General features: G+C 42.2%; 1 long non-coding RNA gene across 1 annotated transcript; it reads left to right on the top strand.

The window, feature by feature from the left end:
• The first annotated feature begins 858 nt into the window (after positions 1 to 858).
• LOC308173168 lies at positions 859 to 2732 on the top strand. The gene is made up of 4 exons (XR_013937876.1): positions 859 to 942; positions 1808 to 2026; positions 2255 to 2465; positions 2636 to 2732. It is a non-coding gene; the product is annotated as an uncharacterized lncRNA (long non-coding RNA).
• The last annotated feature ends 7044 nt before the right edge of the window (positions 2733 to 9776 follow it).

Raw genomic sequence — 9776 nt, 5'->3', positions numbered from 1 at the left:
CCCCCCCCCCCCCCAGGGAGCCCCCGCCGCCCCACGCACCCAGCCCGCCCCACCACCAACACACCCGGCCCAGCCAAGCAAGCACAGACCCAAGAGGCCCCGCACAAGGACGGCCAAGCAGGTGCCCGGCGGCGGAACAGACCAGGCACACGGGGAAGCCGGGGGGCCCCAAGGGGAGGCCAAGGACCACCGGCACAAAGCAAGCAAGCAAGGGCAAAAACCTGTACACCATGTATCCAGGAAAAATTCCTTGCATATTATCGGCGTACACACTGTCCATACATTTAGTGTTATATCTGCATCGTTCTGCATCCAGCATGGTCACAGGTCCTGCCAAAAGAGAATCTTAATCACAGTTATGATGCAACAACACAATAAAGACAATAAAGATGACAGCAATACAACCTGATGGTGGTCCTGGTACACCCTTGTACCGGTTCCAATACTGCTCTAGGTGCTACTGGGAGCTGACAGTGCCTCATCAGCACCCGGGTCCATTTTCCTGTCAACACAAATCTCAAAACACGAGTATGGTGTAATGGCCTAGTGATCCTAGTTCTATAATGTCCAATGTCTCCCTTAGTATCAAAAGGCGACATTGAATAAGTAGGTTTTGAGGTCACGCTTCTCTTCTTATCCACCTCATTTTTCTGGTTTTCTGCTCGAAATGTACGGTGGCCGACAAGGGCAAACGCGCTGCAAATACCGGAAACGCGCTGCATATAGAGAAACGCGCTGCATATAGAGAAACGCGCTGCATATAGCTCACAACACAACGGAAGTGTAGAAAAACGCTGCAATTCAGTTCACAACACAACGGAAGTGTTCTCACAACGGAAGTGTTCTGGGGGGGAACGATAAGTGGAACGGACCGGAGACGTGTTTTTGAAGTTCCGAAAAGCAGTTCTGAAGAGGTTGTGGAGTGAAGAGGCGACATAAAAGGTACATATATCATATTTCTTATTTATGTCTGCAGATAACATGTGCTGTATTTCAAACCGAAGGGTTCATTCTATGCCCTACACCCTATGAAGGGTTCGTAGAAGCTTGTGCAGTGGAGGGATTCTTCAGCCTGGCTGGGGTTCCATATTATAATTGTGTGTGTGTTTGTGTGTGTGTGTGTGTGTGTTCTGGTACTGTATTTTCCCCATCTCTACCGTAATAGGAATATGGATGAGGGAACACACACACACACACACACACACACACCCTGTGATGTTTTATTGATGAGTTTTAAAGGAAGGGATATGGGGATGAAGAAGGAATAGGTTTATTTTCCTCAAAACCTAGAATCTCATCTCTAGATTTATATTCCGGAGCAGCAGGAGTTTTTCTGCCATCTATGATGTTTACACCACGACTTACACAAATTGCACAAAATGGAAACAGCTTAAGATCTTCACACACCGATGACTTTGCTGGGGCTGCCAGTCATATGTATGGCTCCTCAACAGCAAACCAACGAATCGAAAGCTGGTGGTCATACTTCCGCAAACAGAGGTGTCCTCAACTTTTAAAATATTTTTAACACCCCTAGTAGGGAACACAGTATATCTTAAAATACCCATGGAATTTCATTCGTTCTGATTACTTGGTGGTACATCTAGTTGTTGGAGCATTGATTTCCATTCCACTGAACTGATCAGAAACACCTTAAAACACAGAGGGACCCCTTCTATTTAGTAAATACCTTTTGTGGCACTGCAGGTTTTCTGTTGTTTGATGATCATTATGCTAATTATAAATCCATTACATGGAAATGCATCACCTACAACAAACTACATCTCTAATTTGAGTGTTTTTTCAGATCTCAATTCTGGATGGACCTCATGAATGACCTGAGGGAGAGAGATTTGTTCAGTGGCAGTCATGAGCACACATGCCTAGTGCGGTTTGTGTTCATGGGTGTGCTACAGCGGGACCTTGATGAATGCAGGGAAAAGTGGAACACACACACCATCAGACCTGTTCACCAGTCTCGTTGTCCATCTGGGAAACCAGATGTCATGTACAACCTGCCTCACAGGTTTGGTTCTATCAATTACAATTATTTTTTCATTCTTGTACTTCTACATTCACAATTCACATGTACTTCTAATTGTCTAAAATGCAATCAACTGTAGTTGCCTGTTGAGTAGCTTTCAATTTAAATACTTTTCTCTAAAAAATGATTATTTGATACAATGATACATTTATAACAAAATGTTTTAATGAAAACAGTACAGTTAGTGTGCCAGTTAACTGTTACCCACAGGTTTGGCAGAACTGACTGTGGGTTCAAAGTCCCACCACACGAACTAGGCCAGTTTGTTTCGGAGTCTACCTACAGTCCATGTGGAGATCAGCATCTCCAGGGACACTTTGAGAACCTGCAGAGAAGGCTTGGTCTGATGCAGGCCTTGACCTGGCAGTCTGGTGTACAGAACTATATCAGACTGAAGAACATGGCTGATATGTCATGATATGTGAGTACACATTTCAAAGAACAAAGTTAACCCTTTAACTACTGAAATCTAGTTAAGCCAGTTTAGTTTACTGTAGTCCAAACCCTGGGGAATTTTGTATCCCAAAGTCCATGTTGTTCTGAAACTCATTGTAATTCATGGCCATCGGTATCTCTATTGTGTTGGCGCAGGTTCTGCTCATTGGGAAGCGTGATGTCCGCAGAAAAAGCAGTTTTGGGTGGTGGCTGGATCCCAGAGGGAGGCAGTGCGTCGAGTCCTGTGGCGAACATGAGGATGTCCTGGAGGAAGATTCCTGTTTGTTTCTCTGAAAAAAGTAGATTTAGTTTAGTTGTAAAACAGGTTTCTTCTGTCGCCTTGTGCACCCTGCTTCATTGAGCTGAAAAATAAAAATACCTACGGCTTAAATTCAGATGTCAATCCTCGTCTGGTTTCTTTGAAAAACATTAGGTTTAAAACATACAATACCAGCACATTTGGCATATTGGTGCACACTGCCCGTAAACATTTGACAAAGATGCAAGAAATACATTGAAAATCCACACAATTCTGAGTAAACTAGCAAATGTGTAAAGGTTGCATCTGTCAACACAGCTTACCTGTAGAAGTTATTCTGACCCCGGGCACATTTGTCTTGTTCCTGGACTGCGGTTTGTCCTCCATCCTAGTTTTACCCCAAAAATTAGCAGTTAATTTAATGACAGTGTTATTGGCTTAGTAACTAAAACAGCACACATTACATGTAGTTTGGCTTGGTGAATTAATGAAATTATTTACAGGCATTTCATAATTTCAGGTTCACACATTCAACACTAGAGGATATGGATTTTCTTACTTGATGAGATGCTGTCTGTAAGCGTCTGGCAGGTCTGGAAAAAAACAACAATTTAAACTGCTGTACTGTATTGTGCTGCTTGTGCAAGAAAAGTTCATGTTGACTGTGCTGTGTTTTACCCTTGCAAAATGTTCTCCATTCTTGGAGTGCTCACTTCATTTGGACCGTCCCACACCTGCATACAACACACAAATGACAGATTAGATCAAATGAAAATATTATCAAAATATTGTCAATTCACTTCATTTAAGGAGAAATGCCATGATGCAAACTGACCACGGTGTCTGAAAGTGGACTGTCTCCAGATGCCAAATTAACCATTTGAACCACACCGTCATCATCTTCACTTGAAGACTGTCCACTGTAACCTTTGAAAAATAATAATTGGCATAATTGATGTGGCTATAAAGATGAATTTCACTCATTGCCTCAGTTTTACAGAGTGGAGCTTAAAACAAGGTGGAAACTTGCACTTACAACTGTTTGTGAATTGTTCACCAGGGCAAATGTACAGTGTTATTCTTTGGTAGGCCTTTCCAATGGCCTCCTTGTATTTCTCCACTGTGAAAGCGGTGTCTGTTCCTGGAATGTTTCGAACTTCCTGACCATCGGGGTACAGCAAGACATAGGAAACATCTTTCATGTCCTGGTTAAAATCTTTCAGCTTCTTTAAAGCAGCATCCAACAGTTGGTCAGATGACCATTGTGGTTGAACATCAAGGGGAAGTGACTTCCCTCTCACAGGTTTAAGGAAGTCACCTGTCCTCCTCATAATGCCAACAAATATCTTGACAGAACCAGCCTACGTTATGTCTGAATACGATCCAACGGCTAATTCCCAATAAAGAATCCCTCCACTGCACAAGTTTCTACGAACCCTTCATAGGGTGTAGGGCATAGAATGAGCCCTTCGGTTTGAAATACAGCACATGTTATCTGCAGACATAAATAAGAAATATAATATGTACCTTTTATGTCGCCTCTTCACTCCACAACCTCTTCAGAACTGCTTTTCGGAACTTCAAAAACACGTCTCCGGTCCGTTCCACTTATCGTTCCCCCCAGAACACTTCCGTTGTGAGAACACTTCCGTTGTGTTGTGAACTGAATTGCAGCGTTTTTCTACACTTCCGTTGTGTTGTGAGCTATATGCAGCGCGTTTCTCTATATGCAGCGCGTTTCTCTATATGCAGCGCGTTTCCGGTATTTGCAGCGCGTTTCTCTATATGCAGCGCGTTTCCGGTATTTGCAGCGCGTTTGCCTTTGTCGGCCACCGTAGAAATGACATGCCCACAGTGAATATAGAATATCTCCACAATCACAAGGGCCTTCATAATGATCTTGTTATCAAATGAAAGCTAACACCTGTGGGGTGGCTGTAGTGTCAGAATCAAAATCTATGTTACTGTGTCAGAGTAAATAGAGCTATAACATTATAAAACATCTCAAATTCAGTCTCCGCCTAAAAAAAAAAAAGCTTTTACAGTGAATATCACCTTGGAAACCTGATAACCAAGCCCAAATCATCTAGGAATCAGTACTCCAGGGTCTTATTAGTACTTGTGCCAAAGTCGATGCTAGTAATGTGAGCAAATGCAACTTTGTACCTGTTTTAGTACAGGTATGTTTAGGCGGACACCTATATGTTTAGGCCATTTGGAGATATGTTGGCACCATCTTTGACCTTTCTCATGTATCAGATATTTTATTTTTATTTTTTGGATTTTTTTGAGTTGGCCGACCAATGGTATGGAAATTTGGCGTTGAAACCGGACATGACACATTCTCCAGTTGGAGAAAACTGGATGTGACTTAGGCCGTGTTTACCGTCTCTGGAAAAAAATGGTGGCATCGTATAGCATGCAAAGTTGTGAAAAAAATGTGATATCGATGAAGAGAATTGACTGAGGTAAACTCTTTATATCACTTCGGATCCCCATGGGGGTCCGTGGATATAAAGATATAAAAAATGTCCTGAGTTTTAGACAACCTCAGGCCCTCAGGTAGGGTGTTCCACAATCTAGGAGCATATATGCTAAAAGCTGATCCTCCAAATCTCTTTGTCCTAGCCTCTGGCACTATTAAAAGTTCCGTGCCACTAGACCGTAGGGGTCTAGCTGGTGTGTATCTTATGAGCATGTCCACCATGTAATTGGGTGCATCACAGTGGAGTGATTTATAGACTAGTAAAAGGATCTTAAAGTCTATTCTATGACTGACAGGGAGCCAGTGTAGTGATCTCAAGACAGGTGTGATGTGCGATTTAGCAACTATGTTCTCGATGGAGGCCAGAAAAATAAAAGCTAATAATAATAATCTGATAGCAACTATTGATTATCATTGATAATAATAATAATAATAACTTTATTTGTATAGCGCTTTTCCTGCAAACGTTGCAGCTCAAAGTGCTTTAATCATTATATAATCTTAATTTAATTATTTTGTAATTTAAATACAATATTAAAAGGATGGGTTTTTATCATCTTAATTTAATTATTTAGTCATTTAAAGGCAATATTAAAAAGATTGATGACACTGACAGGTCAGTCAGACTGTCAGTCAGTTACAGAGCAGAGGAAACAATGTTAGATAGTGAAGTCTAACTAATCCTATGTGATATTTACCGTATCTTATATATTTACTACACAATAAGTAGTCCAGTTGTATAATAATAATAATATAATAATAATAATAAAATAACTTTTCCATTTGTATAGCATGCTTTCCTGCAAATGTTACAGCTCAAAGTATACAATATATTAGTAAAATATATTGTAATAAGGCTATTATTATACATCTATATAATAATAATAATTATTATTATTATTATTATTAATTATAAATATTTTTTACAAATAAAAACTGGCAGCATTTTGATGACTCCCACATGAGTACCACACCTTGTTTCAGTCCAACATCTACAAGCCCTCAGGTGTGATTTCACTGCTTTATTTTCCCTCCAAGCAGAAACGGTTTGCACTAGCCTAATTGTTTTTTCTTTAAAATGTGCAGCTCACATCAGTGCTCTGGTTGGATGAGAATAACGCAGAGGTCTGAGGAGGAGGAAACAGTCCCACGACCACGGCTAAACTCTAATAACTTGAGACAGAAACACCATTTTAAAAAATGATTTCTTGGGAATAGTTTTATTGCAAAGTTGACTGCATTATGAATTAATTTCCTCATCAACGCACTGAAGCTTCAGTAACTCAAGAAACTCTTTCATAAAACCTCTCTCCACGCTTGGAGGCGAACGTCCTCAAAGACAGCTTCATTCTTTAGTCAAAACGAAAAAGAAAAGAAAGAAAACGACCTCTTTTGTGAACACATCAACTCCTCACAGAGTGGTTATATATAATCATATAGTCCACTGCATATATCACCACCGTTCTTTACACTTTAAACTCAGAGCTCACTGGAAATAACTGACATCTGTCCGTTATTCGTCAAGCTAAAACATCATTATTATATATTATTATTTTCATGTAACTAGAGATTTAAGTGTTTAATATTATGCCAAATGTAAAAGTGTATACATGTATGATATATTTTAATGTTTGATATTTGTAATTTAAAGTATGTTAAATGTTATTTGTAATATATGTTTTAAATAGTGGACCCCACTAAAAGTAGCTCATGCCTATTGGGTATAGCTAATGCAGATCCTTCCAATAAATAAACAATGGGAGGACTCTTAACACCAGGGTCGGGCTAACCCTAACCAGAAAACAAGACCTGCTATAATATACATATTTTCCAGATGTGGAAAACCAGACACCAAGACAGTATTGTTCAGGCATCTGTACAGGGGTCGGCCAGGGGGTCAGGTCAAAGGTCATCCATCAACCTTCACATTCCTGAGTGTCGCTAGGTTACCGTCTACTTACAACTAGTTCGAGGCGCGGAGCGGTCGCCTGGCAGAGGGAGGCAGGGGGGAGGCAAGGGGGAGGCAGGGGAGAGGCAGGGGGGAGGCAGGGGGGAGGCAAGGGAGAGGCAGGGGGAAGGCAAGGGGGAGGCACGGGGGAGGCAAGGGAGAGGCAGGGGGGAGTAGGGTTGGGTATCGTTTGGGTTTTATCCGGTACCGGTACCTAACCGATACTTTAAAAACGGTACCGGTACCGAAACGGTACTTAATTCGGTACTTTTGATTTTAAAAAATGACATATATATATATAATAATAACACGGTCAACAACATTAAACAGCTTTTCACTTTTTTATTGTTGAGGCACAATATATATTAGTTAAATATACACTCAAATTAGGGATGTCCCGATCCCATTTTTTCACTACCGATACCGATACCTGGGCTCCAGGTATCTGAGATACCGATACCGATCCGATATTAGTATTTATTGTTTTACTCCTGAATAATAACAAATACTTCCCCAGTATATAGTCCACAACAACAGTTGGCTATTAAAGACTGCCAGCCTTTATTCAAGCAACAAAACAGTACTCTGCAGTACTCAGTGACCAACTGGTTAAAACAATTTAAACTGCAGCATTCAGCATTGTAGAAAAAAAAAAGAGTTACTGTCTGATTTCTAGTTGTAGTGCCTTCAGGTTTTTATTCTATTTATCTTCTCTTACAAATGGCAAATCAATTATAGGACCCTTTTTAAAAGTGTAGCCCGCTGGTGAGACCAGAAACCAGTCGCAGAATCGAAGGAGTGTCAACAATATCTGGTTTTCGTTTTTTGTACCCAGTCCATATAATAAAAAAACAGTTTAACCATCACTAAATCCTTATAATCTGTGGATTGGATTAACTGTTCTCGTTTGTCGGAGGCTACCAGTAAGTGATAATGACTTGTAAACATACTCTCGTTTTAGGACGTGTTCAAAAGCAAGGACTGTGTGTTCATCTAGTTAAGATGGGAGTGGAGGTGAGGGAGCTGATGAACTGGGGCTGGGCTCCCAGAGAGGCAGCGCTAAACTGAAAACAGACACGCAAACGGATGCATTCAGAATGTAGTTATGTGTTTTTAGCATGTCCATGTTCTCTCAGTATGTTGTGATGATATAAAAACGCATTTAGACGTTCCTAGCGATGTACCACTGTTAGCTGTTAGCCGCTAGCAGCGTTTGTTGTTGTGGTTTGGTCAGAGTCACTTTTCTCCTGTCGCATTCCCATTCGGTGCACCAACATTCAAATACTCGTGTCGTCTTGAATTTCTTTCCGATTTCAATGTCTGACGCATCATTTGAAAGCTTACCATCTGTAGTTTCAGACTATGTAAATAACCGAAAAATTACTTAAGCAAATGGTTTATGATTTCACCAGCTGGCATCATGACATTGTCAGACTCATTACACACAGGTAGTCAACTCTCATGCATGTGACCACAACCAGGCAAGGGAGAGGCACGGGAGAGGCAAGGGGGAGGCAGGGGGGAGGCAAGGGGGAGGAAAGGGGGAGGCAAGGGAGAGGCAGGGGGGAGGCACGGGGGAGGCAAGGGGAGAGAAGCCTTCTCCAAACAGCAGCAGCTTTTGGAAGTCTGCTAGCAGTCAGTTAGCAGTCAGTTAGCAGTCCCTTAGCAGTCAGTTAGCAGTCAGTTAGCAGTCAGTTAGCAGTCAGTTAGCAATCAGTTAGCAGTCAGTTAGTAGTCAGTTAGCAGTCCGTTAGCAGTCAGTTAGCAGTCCGTTAGCAGTCCGTTAGCAGTCCCTTAGCAGTCAGTTAGCAGTCTCTTAGCAGTCAGTTAGCAGTCCCTTAGCAGTCAGTTAGCAGTCCCTTAGAAGTCTGCGCTTATATCTGTGTGACTCCCTCCTCCTCCCTCCTGATGCTTGTGTCACCCACCCACCCGCTCGCTCTCGCGCTGATCCAATAGCTAGCTAGTTTTTATTTATTTATAGAGTGACAGTTGGTTAACGTCAGGCGTTTGAGGAGACGGGCGGGTGTCGTGTTGCCTCTCCCAGACCTCTCCAGCTCTCCTGTCTCTCTCCCCATCACCAGATCCATTTAAAATCACTTAAAATGAAACATCAACTTCCTGCGTACTTCCTCTTACAGCCCCCACCCCCCCCCCCCTCACCTGACGACCCGACCCAGCCACCCCCCCCCCCCCCCCGCCAACACACACACACACAAAAAAACACTTCAATAATAATTGGCATATCCATTTCGAGAAAGGAAAACAAAATAAAACAAAACAAAAAAACAACAACGATTTTCCATCCCCAGCTCAAAAGTAGCTGAGAAAGAGTAGCTTCAAATACGAATCTGAAATAAGAAAAGCGACTTATTACAGCCAAGTCCACACTTCCTGTCTGGGAGGAGTTCACTTCCTGTCTGGGAGGAGTGTTCATCTGTCTGTGGCTCTGTCCTCTCCCCATCTCTCCCCTCTGCAACGCTCAGATATCGCTCCGTACATCTGTCCATCTTGGCATGACTGGGCACCACACCCCCCCTCCTCCTCTGTGTCTCTAGGGCATTGCAGAAGGCCTCCTCGTCCTCCAGGGGAGCCAGGGGTGCGGGTG

The sequence above is a fragment of the Nansenia antarctica genome, assembly GCF_963989245.1.
Source record: "Nansenia antarctica genome assembly, chromosome: 18".
NCBI lineage: Eukaryota > Metazoa > Chordata > Actinopteri > Argentiniformes > Microstomatidae > Nansenia > Nansenia antarctica.
This window is presented reverse-complemented; position numbering and strand designations above follow the sequence as displayed.